The following is a 20,135-nucleotide window of genomic DNA, read 5'->3' as shown; positions in this document are numbered from 1 at the left end:
TAAGCTATTATAGATGGAAGTTTCTATAGTTACAGCAGCTACATAGCAAACTTCACTAGTTTGGTTAGAGATGGACAACCTGCATTTGAGCTACCAGAAGTTTCAGTTAGAGTGCATTTCAGCCAATATTCTTCATACCAAGTTCCAGTTCCCTTGGCTGTAAACAAGTGCTATTAACTTCTGAAGAACCATGGTCTAGACTAGAGATCAAAAACTGCATTATGTGGCTACTAAAGAAAAACCGTGTAACCTTGGGCAAGTCACTTAATCTGTGCCTCTATTCCCCATTTTACAGAAGGGATATATTTCCTTTGTCTCAACTGTATGCTCTTTGGGGAAAGGACTGTTTATATATATCTAGACAGAGCCTAGAACAACAGAACTCTAATCATCATTTCAAATGAGATTAATATCTAATTTTAGTGACATGATCTGTGATAACTGGCATACAGGAGTAGCATAGGATGATGTCTAAATAACCTGTGTATGAACAAGCCATTTGCTTTTGCATTTTTTTTTTTTTTTTTTTTAATAAAGCTGATCTCCCCCTCCCCCTTTGTCTTAACATAACAAATCAAGTTTTTTAGTGCCACTTTAAGCAGCTGAGTGACACAAACATTAATAAGTTTTATTTAGGTTAACCTTCTGTGGGGGCAGGATAAAAAAAAAGTGTAGTCCACATAGGATAAGCCACTGCATTATAATGCCCTGCTAATCCTATAGGATGATGCATTAGGACAGGTTGTCTCGCAACCCCAACACATAAATAAGTTTCAATGAATAAAGTGAAACCCGGTCAATTAAGACCAAAACTTAATTTATACAGCATATTCTAGAGAATATTTACTATCAGAGCACTATTTTTAAGCTTCCACACAAAAAATATACTGGCTACTGGTACGTTGCTCATCCCTTTAAACAAAATGTCATACTGAAACTTCAGACTCCCAGAGCTTCTCCTACATTTATCTAATGTGTAACTTTCAGGAAAGTTAACAAGATTTTAAATAATGCAATCCACAAAAAGTGCTAAGCTACTTAAACTTGGTAAAGCTAAACATTTGAGAGCTACATCAACTAATTAAAAAGCTATGCATCCATATATAAATCTTCTATAAGTGATCAGTGTTAACTTCAGCCACCACTAAACACCAACTAATTTCTTAATGAATGACAACATATAAAAATGTAACAGGCAAGCCACCACACACTAGTTACTTCACCCGTTAAACTAACATTTAAAACTTGCATTTAATGGGAATAAATTGAGTAATCAGAAGGTGGTGCACACTGAAATAAAGCGTTAAGTTTCACAATTATGAAATTAATGCTAATTCCAGTTTAGCAGTAAAAACCCATTTGTCTACATATAATGCCAGTACAAAGTTGAACTCAAATGAAAAAGATAAGCAGCAGAAAGTGTGCCACTGAAGAAAAATTCATTTGAGAATTAAACCTTTGAAGATTAAAGCAGAAACTTTCAGTTGAACTCTGAACTCACGCTAAACATTTCCAGTAACCCATTTTATAGTCTACCATCTATATTACTTCTCAGTCTTCTATAATCAGTGATTTGAAATGAAGGAATCTAAAATGCATAGCAGGTTTTTTTTTTTTTTTAAATTTAAGTCTAAGGTGATGAAGTCTCTACTAAAAAACTAGAAGACAGACTTAATTTAGTTCCTCAACTGAATATATTAATCTGCATCTCCTGTCTCAGTTACTGATCTAGCTGCCGCTGTTCCCTTTCTGGTCTAAGTGCCCCTTATTACCACTCAGGTGGTCAGGCCTTGTACCTTTACCGCTCCTGGGGTGGATTTCTGCCATTCTCTCACTTTTAGATCTGGTTGCAGTACCCTGTGTAAAAGTGCTTACCCAGGTTCTGGCACCTGTAGTTCTTCCCTTAAGGAGTATCACTAGTTGTGTATAGTTACAAAACAGCCTTCTCAAAGAGAAAGTTATTCTGCAATAAGACTAAAAGCATGAGGAAAAAAGGGTTTTAAAACAGATGTTCTTCCTGCATGTCCATTTTACACTAAAGGCTAACCATCACCTGATGGTACCCTCACTTCTTCCGACATCAATAGGTGCTTCCCTCTTAGGCTATGTACACACTACAGCTTACGCTGGTATAAGTTATGTCACTCAGGGATGTGAATAAACCACCCTCTTGGGCAATGTAAGTTACACTGACCTCAGTGCCACTGTGGACATCGCTATGTGGTGGAGAGGTTCTCCCGCCGACATAACTTCCGCCGCTCGTGGGGGCTAGAGTAATTAAGTCGAGAGGAGAGCTCTCTCCCATCAGCTTAGAACATTTGCACTAGCAGCACCACTGTAAGCTCTGTCATATAACAATAGCCTAAGTCTGCTTTTTCCATACTCTCCCCACTAGCCAACACCAATAATCTTACTTTTTAAATCTGCTTGAGTTCTTTCAAAGTCCTATGTGCAGAGGACGTTTGATGTCCTGGCACTGTCAATCTCTCTCAAATGTTTGTAGAGAAGTGGATTATCTAGAGTAATTTTTCTCTTCCTGCTTATTTTTCCTTACAGGCTTCCTATTACACTTAACCAATATACGTATGCAGTAAACATCCCAATCACCAAGTCACCAATCAGTATTTGTAAGTTTACAAAGCAGCTTCAATTCCATCAGTCCTGCTTTAGAGAACTTTTAAATTAGACAATCTATTAAGAAAATGCTACCGAATCTATAAAATTATGTTGGGCTTCTTGGTTAAATGATATCAAATTAAAATACACATCTCTGAATATCCTTGTCGTTGTCAAGCACAAATTCTAGAACGTCCATTACTGTCCAACAGGTAGTTTAGGTGACCCTGGCTTCGCTCCCACCTTCCACTTTGCTCTAGACTGCTAAATCTTCAAAATTTAAGTTAACAAGCTTTCACAGAAGCCATAAAATTAATTAAAACAATTATTTCTTGGTTAACCAGTCTGAAGATACTCCTAATTCTCAGTGCATCTCACAGCAAGTTTTGAGTAGTGTATGCAGGGTGGATTTGATTTAAACCAAATTGATTAAAATCATGATTTAAAGTCAGGAAGACTATTTAATCATGGATTTCTACATAAAAGTGCATTCTTGTTGGTTTTTAGAACCTTCATACATATTCTTCACAACTCAGAGATAGATGTAGGTTTCATTTTTAGAAGGTAAACACCAGACATTTAAGTGATTTATTTTGAAAACTTTTCAGATTAGTTTTATAGCTATATCAGAAAATGAATGACTGTTTGGTTATTTCATTTACCAAAGGTAACTGAAGCAGACATTTATGAAGTCATTGGGAGGTGAACTATCTCCAATTCAACAGGTTAATCATTAACATTTGGAGGATTTTCTTGCCACACTGTATTAGGAGAAGAACATCACCAGACAGACATTTACATTGTTTTATTTAACTAAAACAACATTATATATTTTAGACTTTTTTCTTCAACAGCAAACATTTTAACAAAACAAGCATATGAATTTTTGAATTTAAACAGTCAAGTTTTTTAAAATCAGGTTTGTTTTTGTTAAAATTGTTAACTAAAATAGTTACATGAAATTTTAAAAAAAACATTAAATCGACTATGTCAGCCAGATCAACATGAGAAACTTAAAATATTGGCTTCTGCAGCTAACTCCATCATCTTTACCTTCATTTTCCAGATTATGAACAAACTGGAACAGAAAAACAAGCTTTCCTGCTTTTTCAGGTCCCAAACAATTTCTCAATTTGGAATGAATTAGTTCAAAGAAAATATTCTCTCCCCACCAGCAGAAGAAGCTACTTCTGTTAAAAGTGAGATCATCACTTCAACAGTCTCTGAATCCAAGTGGTTAAGTGACTTCCACCAGTTCACTGGTGTGACTTTCTTTAAATCAGCAGCAAACATTTTTTGAATGGTTCACCCTTAGCTCTGAAGTTTATTATAGTAGGCACTATGGAGGGATGACTGTTGGATGTCCATGTCATAGCCAACTCCTCTTCTTCAGCAGTTAAGGTTTGATCCTGGTACCGAGTCTTGAGAATCTTTGCAAGAAAATGAGCTGGTGATAGTGCTTGTCCCATTTGTTTTTTTTTAATGCTTGTAATTTAACTCTGCCATTGCATATTTCTCTTTTTAAGATCTCACTCAGTTCCATCCAAATTTCAACAGCATCAGCAATAAAACAGCTATTTCCCTGCATTTTGTTCAAGGCTACAGAAATAGGCTTCAGGGTACTCTGCATGTGTTCAACATTTCTCAAGCTCAATGTTGAGAACTCTGGCTGTGAGAATGCCATCTATTTTTTCACGATTTTGTTCACAAACTCATCAGATTAGGCCAGTTCTTGATATAGTGCTCAAAACAGTCCACTTCTGAGTTCCATCCCATGTCTTGTGGAAGAGTTAGCTTGGTTTCTCCCACTTTTTTCAGAGCAGCTGCTACAAAATGGTTGTTATGGAAGTATTTTGCAATTTCAACATTAGCCTTTATTTCTGGAACACAGAAGTCTTTGACTAGGAGGTGCATCAAATGAGCACTGCAACTGTATGTTATTAGCTTGGGACTCTCTTTACTCTGTTCTAAGTTGCTTCTCATCTTGGATATATTTGCAGCATTGTCTGTGACTAAGTGGCGTACTAGACATTTGAATTTTTTTTTCTTCCCACAGTTTGTTATAGCTTTTACTGCTACTTCTTGTAAATACTCTGCTGTGTGTGCATTTCCTGACGTAGCAATTGTTTCTGTAAGGAAGACATTCCCTTCTGTTGTCACACAAGCACATACAGCAGGATCACTGGTGACATTGCCTGCCTGGGTGTACAGCTCAGCTAAGCATACAACCCTCTAGTAATTTAATACTTAAATGACTACTGCTCCAAGAAAAGTTTCTGAATGTGTGTATACAAGAAAGAAAATCAGGAAGTACTGGATCAAACTTATAGTTCTCATTTATTTAAAGTTTTGGAAAACAGAAGATCAAATGACCGTGTGTTGTGTGAAAAAATACTTCCTTTTGTTTGTTTTAAACCTGCTGCCTATTAATTTCATCTGGTGACCCCTAGTTCTTGTGTTATGAGAAGGTGTAAATAACACTTCCTTATTTACTTTCTCCACACCACTCATGATTTTATAGACCTCTGTCTTATCCCTCCCCCACTCCCCAGTAGTCTTTTCCATGCTGAGAAGTCCCAGTCTTATTAATCTCTCCTCATACAGAAGTCGTACCATACCCCAGTCATTCTTATTGCCCTTTTCCAATTCCAATATATCTTTTTTGAGATGGGGTGACCACATCTGCAAAACAGCAGCATGGCTGAGCGTGATTACAGGGAAGGAACTTCAGGTGAGTAAGTTAAATATTGTGGGGGGGTGGGGGTGGGGGTCTTCATGCTCTTTTTTTTTAATTTAAAAAACCAGTTGCAGTACAGTGGCTACCTGCTTCCCAGTGCCTGGACCAGCTAGGCAGAGGGTGCTCTGCAAAACATTGTTTATGTTCAGAGGGATGTCCTCTGATTCCTCCACAGAGATCTCCAGGAAACTATCACTGAGGTACTTTAATCCATTGTAGAAGGTTTCTGGGGAAGGCTGCCTTATTTCTTCCACCATGGTAGTACACTTTCACATGCCACTCCAGTATTAATTTGGCAGGCATCATTGCAGTAGACAGCATAAGGACCCGGTCTGTACCTGGACACTTGCAGCAGCTGTTCCCTTGCTGCCTTTGTTACTTTCAGGAACATATCAGCTAGGGTTATCTACAGATGTTGGTAGTATTCACTTCAATTGCTTGACCCACGAACATTAGTGCCTGTGGGCCCCTCTTGTGTTTTTCCACCCCTTCCCCCATGCTTTACACTACATGGCTGTAGTCTGGATGGCAGGGGTTGGCATTGCCCATGCAAACTGCAAGCCTAGGGCAAACTGTGTGAAGAGGCAGACCAAGGGCTGCTCTTGGGCACCCTGTCCCCCTGTGTGGGGCAGGTGGATGGTCCAAGCCTCCCACTGTGTCCCAGGCTGCCTGGGAAGCTAACGGTGCCCAGCTCCAGCTTCAGGACTGGACAGGGGGTGGTGCCTCAGGTCCTGGAGAGCAACAGTGGCAGGGGAAGAAAGGGAAAAGGTTTCAGGGGCCATAGGCTATCACATGCACAGACACATGCCCCTCATCACCTCATCTTGCAGTTTGGGAAGAGGAATGCCAGACCCTGACCTCCAGACAATGTTCATGTTAGAAAGGGAAGGTGGTATGGCCCCCTGAGCACCTATGGTTTTGCTGTGGGTCATTCCCCCCACCCCCAGTACTGCTGCAGATGGTCCAGCACCCTTGCCCTACTTACCATAGCTAGGACAGCAAACAAGTTCAATGAATACCTTGTAGAAATGAAAATGTTCTGCTTTACACTTGCATGGATTCAGGGGAAGGATTTTTATATGGCAAGTTTGCACTGACAATGGTCCCTTTGTGCTGTGCCTGTTTTACCGCTGAAAGTGTAGCCTTCATATCCTCCACACCAGAGGAGAGGGTCTCCCAGATAAGACAAAGGCGAAAGAGAATGCATGACTACATTTCATGAAATAATGAATACCTCTCGGACAGTGGAAACTGAGCAGAGGGCAAGGAGAATTACGCTCACAGAAAAAATGGACATTATGAGCAGGAGAAAAGCCCATAAGAATGAGCATGGCACAGAGAAGGTGATGATGGGGATTCAGAAGGAACAAAGGCATGTTGAGGCATCTGGTTGACCTACAGCAGAAAGCTAGAGGCTTGACTCCCTCTGCAGAACTGCATTCCAACATCGCTGTACTACCCCTCCCCACACACATTCCATTAGGTGTGCGGGGCAAACGCAATATCCCTTCCACTCAGCCTCAGGCAAGGGTGCACAGAATCACAGCCACACAATGATTTTTAAAGAGATGAATGTGTTTTCCCCCTCCCCACTGTATTCCCATCTTTCCAAGGTTTAAGTCTTGGTCAATGTTTTTTTTTTTTTTTTGCACACAGAAATGAAAAGTCCAGGTCTTGAAAACGAAATCTTTATTAATTCAAAGTGTGGGGAGGGAGGAATAGGGAAACTGAGGCATTGGGGTGAGCACAAACCTGGAGTGGTGGATGGAAGTCAGGAGTCCTGGCTCCCATCCCTTCCACGCTCTAAGCAGTAGCCCACACTCCCCTCACTCATGGCAGCCACTGTTCTAGCCCCCCAACACAGATGAGTTGCTGGGTCAATGCCCATTCCGCAGACATCAAGTACACTCCCCATTCACCAGCAGTACCTTTGGAAGGCCAAGGCTGAATGGAATGTCTCCCCAGCAGCAGGCTGGGAGGCAGCTCTAGTGTTGCTAGTGGGTAGGGGCTGGGAGTTTTCAGAGCAAAGCAGCAGGTATTTTTTCCAAGGTAACATCACTACATACACAGCAGTCACAGCAAGGTTCAGACTTGGTAGGCACAACACAAAAGCACCACACATTACTGAGAATCACTGTAACAGGCTGTGCTCACCACTGTGGCGACTCCTGCTGGTTGCTCCGGGAATTAGCTCTGTCCACCAGCAGGGCATCATCCTCTTTTGATGTCTCACTCTCCCTCACTGCATCTCCATTGTCTCTGCTGTCTGTGGGGATCCGCGTTGCCCCGGACCACGGCAGTCTCTTCAGGGCACAGCCCTCTGGCTGTGCTCCAACTCAGGTATCTCCCCCCTTCCGGGTGAACCAACAGTCCTTCGCCTGCCCTCTCACTGCAGTGGTGAACTGCAGCCCCTACTCCAGCCCTTCACTTAGGGGCAAACTGCAATCCTTTGGCTGGCCACTTCCCTTGGCAGCCAGTGGGGAAAGGGGGGTGGGGGGGACAGGCCCACCAGCTACTCTGTGCCCCAACCCAGGGACCCTATAGCAGGCAGCTGCTCACTGCCTCTTCTTCCTCTCTGCCACTACCTGCTTTCCCTGGGCCACTTTCCCATAGCCCCAGCACCTACTTGGCCCCTGTATCAAGATCACAGTCTGGGAGCCAGCCAGGCTGGAGCTCCGCTTGCTCCCCCAACCCTGCCCAGTACTGCTCTGTATCAGATACTTCTCTCTACAGGCAACCAGTCCTTCTCCCTCAAGCTCCAGGAGACTCAGCTCCTCTCTTCCCTGCAGCCCTTCTTATAGGACCCAGCCTGGCCCAGATTGGCTGCACCGTCACAGTCATTAATAAAATGGGTTTTCAAAGTCTCCCTGAGATATACTGCTCCAGGTCAGCGACTCTTCAAACAGCCAAAGGCACATTCAACCATTCTGTACTTACTGAGCCTATTGTTTAATCGCTCATTGCTGCAGTCCAGATGTCTGATGTATGGTTTTATGAGCGATGGGAGTAAGGGGCAGGCTGGGTCTCCCAGGATCACTATTGGCATTTCAACATCAATGGTGATTTTGCAGTCTGGAAAACAAATCCTTGCTTACAGCTTTCTGAATAGACCTGTCTTCTTAAAGATGCATGCGTCAGACACCTTCCCAGACCATCCCACATTGTCAATAAAACATCCCCAGTGATCCACCAGCACTTGCACCACCATAAAAAAGTATCCCTTGCTGTTTATGTACTCTGTGGCAATGGTGGTCTGGTGCCAATAAGGATATGCATGCTATTGCTCCACTGCAGTTGGATAACCGCACTGCGGCGAAACTACCCAGTATCTCCTGCATATTGCCCAGAGTGATAATCCTTCTTAGGAGAAGGCGATTAATGTCCCTGCATACTTGGATCACAGCAACCCCCATGGTGGATTTCCCAAATACAAACTGATTCCCCACTGACCAGTAGCAATTTGGCATTGCAAGCTTTCACACAGCAATCGCCACTCGCTTTTCCCACTGTCAGAGCATGTCTCATTTTAGTGTTGCTGCACTACAGGGCTGGGGAGGGCTCAGCACACAGTTCCTGGAAAGTGGCCTTATGTGTACAGAAGTTCTGCAGCCACTGCTCATCATCCCATACTTGCATAATGATGCAATCTCACCAATCACAGCTTGTTTCTTGGGACCAGAATTGGCATACCATTGTGTTCAGGTGCTGCACAATTGACAAAGATCAGGAATTGTTTTGTTCCATGGCTTCCAGCAAGGCTACTTGAAGGACAATGCAATGTTCCGTGCAGCGGCTCCTCTCATGGTTCTGGAAATACCACTGGATAAGGTGCGTGGTTTTTGTAATGCTCACAATAACAGTGCACAGCTGTGTAAGGTCCATATTTTTCTAGAGATGGCATACATGTAGTTATGCCAGCCTTTTGGAAAAAAGGCAAAAAATATTACGGGTTGCACATGAACTCAGGGGAGGGAGAAAAGTGTATCATGGGAAGTTGAAGCCATGTGCCCAGTCACCCCTGTTTGCAAGCCCCTCCCAAAACTCCCTGAGGCTATGCATCCAAATACTGCTAGTGAGGATGCACTGCACCGACACAATGACTGTGGCACGGACATGCACAAACAACGTAATTACTCCGATGCCTGTATGTCGACTTAAGTTTGTAGACATGCCAAGACTGAAATGTGGAGCATTGATCAGTCCCACTGTCTGAAGTCTGAATTGTTAATTGCTGCCTGGTGGTGAGGGGCAGAGCTGAAATGAGCTAAGCAGGGTGACTTGGTATAAAAAAAATCAGTTCCCAGGCAAATTCCAGAGCCATGAATAGAAGCAGAAAATAGTTATGGCAGGAGCTTAGAGAAAGTGAGATTTTTTTCCTTCCAGGTCCCACTCAGATTTCAAGATGACCAGCAACAGAACAGCTGTGGTGACTTGCCACAGATGTGCCATGTTTTCTTTCCTGTCTGAAGTCAGAAGTGACTTCCTGTGCATAAAATGCAAGCTGGTGGCTGTGTTGGAAAAGATTCTTAGATTAAGGGGCAAATAGAGACACTGAGGAGTTCCTAGATGCAAGAACCATCAGTACACCAGGTTCAAGAACAAAAGGAGCTGGCCACCAAAGAATGAGAGAGAGGAAGTCAGGGAAGACCTAGCAGTGTGAAAGCATGAGAACAGGTTGCAGTGGTGTTCTACACAGCTGGGGACAGATTAAGATGGGCAGGCTGTGGCTACCAGAGAAAAGAGGACCAGGAGGAATTCCACACAGCTAGCAGTTTCCAATCGATACCAGGTCCTCAACATGAAAACTGTGGAAGATACCTCAAGATCCAGCTGGTCCAAGGGAACATACGGGACACCATCTAACCCTGTAGATGATAGCTCAACTCAACCTGTAAGGAAAAAAAAATCAAGTTTGCCTAAGAAGAGTTCTCCAACTGTCTAAAGAAGACAGACTATTCTTGTTGGGGATTCAATGTTTGGAAGAACTGAGAAAAACATTCTGCAAGGCACAGGAGGACAACAGGATGGTGTGCTGCCTTTCCAGAGCCAAAACATGAGACATCACTAACAATGAATAGGATTCTCAAGTTAATGGGCAAGGATCCATTTGTGATGGTTCATATCACTAATGACACTGTATTGTGGGATATCACAGATCACAAAAAGACTTCAGGGTACTTGGAAGGGTGCTGAAGGAGAAGAATTTCCAAGTGATCACAGTTTCTTCCTGTCCTGCGAGCAAAGGAAGACAAGGCAGAAGACTTTGGAAGTGAAGTACTAGCTAGGTAAGTGGTGCAGACGTTTGATATTGTGGAACACTGACCACCTTCTATGGTAAAAGGAGACTGCATAGTTTAGATGACCTCCATCTCAGTAGAAAGCGAACCAATCTCCTAAGAGACAAGCTGGCCAGAGGGAAGATATAAGCACTCATTTACCACAAAATCAAGATGCTGCAACAAAATTAATCAAGGAACCATAGGACATGAAGAAATTCTTCATTTGCCTATATACCAATGCCAAGAGCATGGGTAACCAGATGAATTGGAACTGGAATTGGAACATTTAGGAACATAAATTCAACCTAATTGGTATTACTAAAACCTGATGGGGAATGATCTCCATGACAGGATTATTTAAATCAATGGTTGTAACCTATTTAGAAAGGATCAAGTGGGCAAAAACAGGAATGGGAGTCGCACTGTCAAAAAATGTTTTGGGAGTCACTGAACTTAGAAAATGATTTTGAAAGCTTGTGGATCAACATCCTAACAGATAAAGTACAAGGGGTGTACTGGTTGGCATCTGCTACAGACCACCAAATCACACCAGGGAATAGGATGACTGGCTCCTTACACAACTACCGATCATGTGAAAGAAAAAAATCTGTGTGATCATAGAGGACTTCAAAACATATGCTGGACATATGATGCACCAGTACTAAATCACCCACAGAATATCTAATTATTAGAGATGACAATTTCCTAACTCAAAAAATGTTGCCTCGAACAGAGGGGAATTCTACACTAGACCTCATCTTGAGGGATAAAGAGGAACTAATCACACAACTAAGAGCTAACTGTAGTTTAGGTACAAGTGATAACTTAATCACATTTATAAAGTACAAACAGAATGAAGTCCAAACCAGTAATATATATGGTTCTTGAAAATGTCAGTTTCACAAAACTGAAAACTACTGAGCCTAATTAGTTGGAACAAATTAATAGGAAAAAATGTGAATGATAATTGCAAACCGTTTAAGGACTTTACTAGAGGTCTGAAAAGCCACACACAAGCAAGAAGACTATTGGTTAAAAACAATCTAGTTTAGAAGGGAAGCAAAGTGAGCTATAAAAAATATAAAACAAATGGAAGAAAGGGGAAGATGACAGCATAAATATAAATCAGAAAATAGGAATTGTTAGCAAATTGATAAGATAACCAAAGGAACAAGGAAAAATCTTTGGCCACCAGAGTTAAGGATAATAAGGAGCTTAAAATTAAAACAAAGAATGCTAACAGCATTGGTCCATTACTAGATGGAAATGGTAAAATTATCAAAATAGAAAAGTCAGAAGTGTTCAATAAATATTTGTTTTGTATTTGGGAAAAACAGATGAAATAGTCATATGCTAACACTTTCATTCCACTAGCATCCCTGGAGGATGTTAAACAGCAGGTACTAAAGTTAAAAATCAGTAAGTCCAGATAACTTGCATCCAACAGTTTCAAAAGAGCTGGCTGAGGAACTTGCTGGACCATAATGTTTATTTTCAATATGTCTTGGAACACTGGAGGAGTTCCAAAAGATTACAAAAAAGGTAAATAATGGCACAACATTAAGAAGGGTAAAGGAAATGACCCAGGTAATTATAGGCCTGTCAATTTGACACTGATCCAGGGTCAGATAACAGAATGGCAGATACTAGACTTGATTAATAATCAATTAAAGGAGGGTAATATAAGTAATGCTAATCAACTTGACTTTTATGAAGATGGATTCTTTCTAACTTGACTTTTTTTATATGAGACTACAAGTTTGGTTATTAAAGGTAATAGTGTTGATGTAATAAACTTTTGTAAGGCATTTGACTTGGTACGGCATGACATTTTGATTAAAAACTAGAATGATAAAATTAACAGGGCACACATTAAAAGCTGGCAAATAGCTCTCAAAATGTAGTTGTAAATGGGGAATCAGCATTTAGAGGGTGTTTCTAGAGGGGTCCCACTGGGATGAGTTCTTGGTCCTATGCTATTTAACATTTTTAGCAGTGACCTGGAAGAAAACCAAAATCCTTGAAAGTTTGCAGATGACAAATATTAGGGGAGTGGTAAAATAAGGAAAGAAGACAGGTCACTGATACAGAGCAAGCCAGACTGCTTGGCTTCAAGCAAACTATGTTTTAATATGGCTAAATATATACACATCTAGAAACAAAGAATGTAGGCCATATATAAAAGATGGGGGACTGTATCCTGGGAAGCAGTGACTCAGAAAAACATTTAAGTGTCATGGAGAAGGATGAGCTGAACATGAGTTCCAATGAGAGACTGTTGCCAAAAGGGCTAATGCAATCCTTGAATTCATGAGCAGAGGAATCTCAAAGAGCAGAGAGATTTTACCTCTATATTTGGTACTGGTGCGACCACTGCTGAACACTGTATCCAGTTCTGGTGTCCATAACTCAAGGAGGATCTTGATAATTTGGAGACAGTTCAGAGAAGAGGCATGAGGATGATTAAAGGATCAGAAAACATGCCACAGATTGAGCTCCTTGCATCTATCACTATATCTTAAAGAGAAGATTAAGGGGTAACTTTTGGTTACAGTCTAGAAGTACCTACATGGAGAACAAATATTTGATAATGGGCTCTTCCACCTAGCAAAGATAACACAATTCAATGACTGGAAGTTGAAGCTAGACAAATTCAGACTGGAAATAAAGCACTGATTTTAACAGTGAGAATAATTAACCATTGGAACAATTTACCAAGGGTCATGGTAAATTCTCCATCTCCAGATGTTTTTCTAAGATATGCTCTAGAAATTATTTTGGGAAAGGTTCTATGGCCTGGCTTGTACAGGAGATCAGACTAGATGATCACAATGGTCCATTCTAGCCTTGATATCTATGAAACAGTCTTGTATTTGGGCAGGATTGGTATTTTCACTGATTGTGCCTAAGCAACACAGCAGCCTTGTGACTAGAATCAAATCTATTATACCACAAAAGCCATTTGGACTTGTCACTCAATTCACCAGAAAGCTTTGGCAGCAAAGCAATGCCAGCAGAACGGACAACGGTACTTGATAAGGCTTTGAAGTTTACAACTTTCACCAGGTAAATGCATGCCTCTACTTTAAGAAAGGAAATAGGCACTCAGCAGCAGCTCGTCTTCCACACTGGTATTTTCTGACTTGCACAAGGCAAAGTTCTGAATGGTGTGTTTAAGCTCAAAGAACCAAGGATTTTTCCTTGCTGAATGTAGATCAGCCCTCGCAGAACACTTATCAGTGAAGTGCTACTTTATTCTGAAAGTTTATCTGCAGAGGCAGAATATGGCATGGGTTCTTAACCTATGATTACAAACAGGTGTTTGAGTTGTGACCACCAAGCCATTTTTGTATTGCTAATTGGGAAGGTGGGGGAGTGCCAGTATGGCAAAGGTTCAGAATGACTGCACTAAGGGCTTGCATATGCCAGAGACTTTTGCACGAATGTAACTATAGCTACACCAATGTAACCCCCCCACTACTATACTGAATCAGCATAAAAGTGATTTGCACCAATACAGATCAATTTGGAGGTAAGAGACTGCTGTAGGTTGCTTTTTATTTACATTATTGTAACATTTATAGTAGGAGACTACAACATGCAGAAGTCTCTGGTATAGACAAACCCTATGATGAATCATCTTCAGAAGACAAGTTTAAGACAAGGTTTCGCATACAGCTTCATTCAACTTCAAGTTAATCAAACAACTAGGCAACTGATTTTTGCTGACCCTAAGGTAGCAACTTAAAATGGACTTCATTCTATGCCACACTCTGCCACAAGATTTTGTTTATTACAGGACACTCAATTACCAGATCACTTATATAAAGATGTCCCTGCCCATCCAGAACTATGTTTTAACTAGTTCACTAGCAGATTAAGCATGGTTCACCGGGAGAATTCATACAGCAATGACCAGGGCAGTCAGGCTGTACTGCTTTGCATTATTGCCTGTCAGATGATTATGCTCAGCAATCGGAAAGCAGGAACATGGAGGCTGGCTAAATGAACAGGGTCAGCAGCTGATAATAAGGACATTCCTATCCAGACATTTAAAATCCAAGGTGAAATCCTGTAATGCAGACCAGCCATCTACTGAATAGGTAGTTATGAAACTATTTTCTAGAATAATGCACCATTTACAATTGTATTTTTCAATGTGTAAAAGCTAAAGGGACATCAACTTAGAAATATCTGTCAGATGTTTTCCTACTTGATTAAAAGTAATGCATAGAGTTTTTTTAATGCAACAACAGGCAAGATATTTTTAATTTGAAAAAGGGGAAACTCAAAAATTGTCAGGAGGTTTAGGAAGCCCAGAACACAAAGCTACTTTTAACTTAATTTTAAGCTGACTAGATTTCATATTGCATGTCCCTTTGCATTGTTTGTTCTATATTTTACCCAATGTTTAAAAGTCAGCTTAATCTTTTAAATACTTTTGAGTTTTTTCCTGAACATGAAGTCTTCTTAGTTGATGCACCAACTCGGCTGTGTGAAAAAGTGACTTATTTTTCTTTGAGTCAAACAAATGTCTGAGTAACATCTGAATGATGGATTTAAAAATAGTAAGAATCCAGACTTTCTTCAGACTTTGAAAGAAAAGTTTGCATGGAAGCAACATTTTCATCTTAAGTTGCTAAACAATTTGAATAAATGCTATTTTAAGAATGCTCTGTTGTAGCCTGTAAATGCATATTGCTACTATAAAAGCTAGTTGAATAGGAACAATATTACAAACAGACCAGTCATAGTTAAATACAAACAGTACTTAAGATTTTACCTGTACTAAGTAGTATGAACCTGTGCATAATGTAGTTAGTGTCTTATTGCTTCCACTGCGGGTTACTAATAACCTTAAAATTTACCAGTGGTGTCAGATTTTTATTTTAAACCCGCAAATATTAACTGTTAGGGCCCATTCTGGAATTCCCACTCATGTGAGTGGTCTATTTATGCACAGGTAGTTCAACTGAAGTCAAAGGGACAACTTTCATGAGTGTTATCACATTCAGACCTTAATTGCCCAGAAGAAACAGCACCCCTACAACAAAACAGGATCCGTGTAGTTGTTCCCCTATTTCATACACAACTTGATGACAGGGTGGACTGATTTAAAAATCAAAATTATTTAAATTACCAATTTTAATCATGATTTCAAACAGCAAGCAAGAAACCTTGATTTAAATAAATTTTAGTTATTTTACACATTTTATTCAGTTATTGTTCTAAAGAAAGGTTGATTCTCACTGGTTGGTAACCTTTAAAACGGGTTTATCTACAACTAAATACATCCTTTACACTAAACTTGACATCTTGCTAACCAGGAGGATGCACTATATCTACACATATATTTAGACAACTATATAGCTTAATTTACATTTATTCAGATTCTTATTTTTTACCTTTTTATTCAATGAGAAAATGGTGAATGACTTACTAGATACTTTATTTGTGATTTGTAAAAAAATTTGGATGGAAATTCAAATTTGATTAAAAATGCACAAAAACAGCATTTACTTTAAAGAAAACTACCTTAAATGTGGTGGATACATTTAAAAGTTTATCAAAACATGTTTTGCCTTTAAAACTGAAGTATTATTGAACTTATTGCTTCTGGTCACCATGTCCTCCAAGATTTTACAACTAGCACATCTCATCCCCTCAAACCCTGTTTTTATTCCTAGATTGGAAAATAAAAACAAACCTTCAAGCTTTATAACTCAAATGATTTCTTAACTCTGAATGAACTAGTAATTGAACCAAACTGAATAAACTGAAGAGAAAATGTTCCCTGCACACCTTCAGAAGAGGCAGCCACTCTGCTGTCAAAAGCAGGTTCAGCATTTAAACTCTGCTTCCAGGTGCTTAGTCAACAACTTCCATCAGCAGTTCAGTGGTATAAAAACGTCAGCTACAACATGTACTGCTTAATCATTTAAATTAAATACAAAAATAAATCATAGTAAGTTTAAGCCTGAATCAACTGCAAATTTCAAATTAAATTTGAAATAGTTTATATTTAATTTAAATAAAAAAATTCTTTTTTTTTAAAAATCCACCATGTTTGGTGTAAACAGTGCTGTTTTTAGCCATTACAAATTTCAGGTTCAAACTGTTTCATATACTGATTCAGAACTTAATTTCTCCTATTACTGAAGCTATGTAAATTGATACCACTTATGTTTGCCTGGTAGTTCAAAGTCCATACTTTATATTCCTTACACATTACCAGAATTTAAGTTGAGGCTACATCTGCAGAGAGTACAAGAGCATTCTAAAGCCAACAATTTAAACCTAGAAGCAAAGATTCACTCAATTTCTCAAACTGAAAAAAGTCCACCCAAAACATTAAATGGCAGCTAAGTAATTGCTTGCTTTAAGTAGGTTCATATCAGTGTGTGCAATGCAACTCTAGATAAAATAGTTTAATTGGTATAAACAGAACTGTCACCACTAAGACTATGTAGTTACAATTTCTTTTGGTATGGTCCGCTTTTTAATTTTTATTTCTATGGTAACTATACAGCTTTTAAACGGCATATAACACATTTCAAAGGTCTTGGTGGTCAGAGAGCTGACCAGTCACATCATGCTAGCTATTCCTTATTTCAGTTGCTAAACTGCTCTAACATATAGCTGAAAGCACAAGCTTTCCTAATACTATTTTTCCATATACGCAGTTATTGTAGTTACCACAGGGATATGGTGCTATTTTGAATGTGAAGAGAGGTGGACCATCCGAAGGTAAATATGGTCCACACTGACATTTCCATCTAATCCAGTGCTCTCAAACTCAAATGACCACGAGGGCCACATGAGGACTAGTACATTGGCCCGAGGACCGCATCACTGACCCCCCACCCCGCCCCCACTCCACCCCTTCTATGAGGCCCTGCCTCTGCCCCACCTCTTCCCAGCCCCCATTCAAACCCCTTCCCCGAAATCCCCACCCCCAACTCCGCCCCCCCGTCCCTAGAGGGTGCAGGAAGGGTGCTGGGTATGACAGGGGATTGAGGTGCAGGAGGGGGCTCAGGCCAGGGCATCTGGGTGCAGGAAGGGTGTGGGGTGCAGCAGGGGATTGGGGTTGCCCTGCCCCCTGTGCTGCTCCGGGAAGAGGCCGGAACCTGGGGGGGGCCCACAGGGGTCTGTGTGTTGCCCTGGCCGCGCCTCCAGGCACCGCCCCCCACAGCTCCCATTGGCTGGGAACCGCTGTATTTTAGAGCAGGGCAAGCAGGCTAGAGCCGCTCTAGGTAAACGCTTGGGGGGGGAGGGGCCTGTGGGGAGCTGGCAGGCTGCGTGTTTGAGACCCCTGATCTAGTCAGACTGCTAGCATTCATGACATGAGAAAAAAAAGTAAGCTTTTCTCAAGCACTCTTTACAAGGAAATGGACTTAATCTTTAGCAAAGCTCTGTGAAAATTCTAAAGATGAAGCACAAAGTTATGTAGGAAGCAAACTGTGTTCACTGTACTTTATACACATGTGAAGATTTTGTACACTTCCCGGTAATCTGACAGTTCCACTTTTAGTTTCAAACCAAGTGGTGAAGACCACCACAGAATTTTAAAGCAGGGCTTAAAAGTGTAGTATCACCAATGGAAAAGATCTTTCTGCAGAGAATAGGGCTGAATGCCCCAGAGTTATCTTAACTTTTATGACTGATGCCTATTTTTGTCTTGCAGTGTCCATCAGAGCGTGAAGGGGCCAGTTTACAGTTAGTTGTAAGCATATTAAAGAAATGTTTTTTAGTTATTTACTTCCAATTAACTAAAAAAATTTATATTTAACTATAATTTTAATAGAAGAGCAATGCTAACTTGTGAATATAGATGTTTGCAGAGAGTCTGATGTAAGCATTTCAGAAATTTGTATTGCTTTCACCAATTTAGTTCACATGTGACGATTTACTTTAACAGAAATAATTGTAATGGTATTACAATTAAATGCTCAGTGATCTAAATATTAAGTATAATTATGTATATAGATTTCTTCCATGAGGAAATTTTTATTTCACTTCTTTACATGATCTTGTTTGTCAAAGAGGAATTGCTACATATTTGGGACATGCCAACACAAACTTAAGTATAAGGAATTTTCGATTAGAGAAACCAGTATGCAGTACTGTTCAACATAAGATTTTAACTTATTTTCTTCAGAATCTCATGGTAATTAAGACCCACAAATCAAACCACAGAAGTTCTTAAATCTTTGATTAAATTTTAAAAAGCGAGAAGATTGACTGCTGTTCAAAATACAGTTAGTAGCTATGATTTCATAAGTAAAAGTGAGCTTTAATAGGCTCTGAATAATTCCTTGAAAAGCAATGAACCATATTTAGAAATGACTTCCCAAAGTTATATGCATGAACATTAATTGCAGAAAGATATGAAATAAACCTCTTAAAAATTATTCTCGATCTCAGGATTTCTCTGGATTTCAGGGTGGGTAGGAACAGTGTCTCCAGCCTCTTTGCCAGAAGCTAGGAATGGGCAACCGGCGGATGGATCACTTGATTACCTGTTCTGTTCATTTCCTCTGGGGCACCTGGCACTGGCCACTGTCAGAAGACAGGATACTGGGCTAGATGCTCCTTTGGTCTGACCCAGTAGGGCCATTCTTATGTTCCTATCTTTACTACTCTAGAGTTATGGAGAAAAACGAAGAGTATAGAATGTACTTAAATAGACTGCCGAGCAGGGTGGATAAAAATCACTGATTTTTTTTTAAAAAATCAGTTATTTAAACTGGATTTTGAGGGAAAAATCTAAAGATCGTATTAAGATGCATTATAGCGCAAAGATATCATCATGGAACAGGGATTATAAATTCTAATTCTATAGTGAGAGAATATATTCATGTAATGTTTAAGAAAAGTTTTCCAAATGAGTTCCAATAGTTCATGGATTAGGGACCCAATCTTATGGAGTTCCAGGGGCTTCTGTATAGATTTAGGTTATTCTTCCTATCTACCCAACAGGATTCAGTGCTCAGTCTAGAACAGTAATACTCAAAGTGGTGGTCTGCAGACCGGTGCCAGTCCGTGAGCCATCGGCTGCCGGTCTGCGCGCACATTGGAAAAAAAACTTGCCGGTCCCCCACATCAGATAGCTTGAGCAGCACTGGTCTAGAAGATACCATCAGAGATGCTTAGTTTTGCAGTTCTGAAACTGTGGATTTGTGTCTCCAGAGATAACATGCTTGTTAACAGCAAAAATGTTTTTAAATAAATAATACACAGAGGTGAGAAATAACAGACCTCAACCCTATTGTCCCTCTGCAAATTTGTGTACAGAGTCAAACCCTTACCTCTCTCAAAGTGCAAAGTTTCAAAAAGTTCAATGAATACACGATTGTTGGGGGCGGAATAGATCTGGACAAGGAGAAGAAGTCCGGAGATAAATGTGAGAAGGGAAGTACAGGCAGTAGAAACAAAAGTGAAACTGTTTGAGCAGCATATTCCTGAAGTCTTGAGGTCTTTCTGAGTGTAGCCTTCATTGCTTT

At 40.3% G+C, this 20,135-nt stretch overlaps 1 protein-coding gene across 1 annotated transcript in view; it reads right to left on the bottom strand.

The window, feature by feature from the left end:
• AMD1 (adenosylmethionine decarboxylase 1) overlaps window positions 1-20,135 on the bottom strand; it is a 41,066-nt gene that overhangs the window by 16,633 nt on the left and 4,298 nt on the right. The window lies entirely within an intron of this gene.

The sequence above is a fragment of the Chelonia mydas genome, chromosome 3 (genome assembly GCF_015237465.2).
Source record: "Chelonia mydas isolate rCheMyd1 chromosome 3, rCheMyd1.pri.v2, whole genome shotgun sequence".
Taxonomy (NCBI): Eukaryota; Metazoa; Chordata; order Testudines; family Cheloniidae; genus Chelonia; species Chelonia mydas.
The sequence above is the reverse complement of the archived record's forward strand: the minus strand, read 5'-3'. Positions and strand labels throughout refer to the sequence as shown.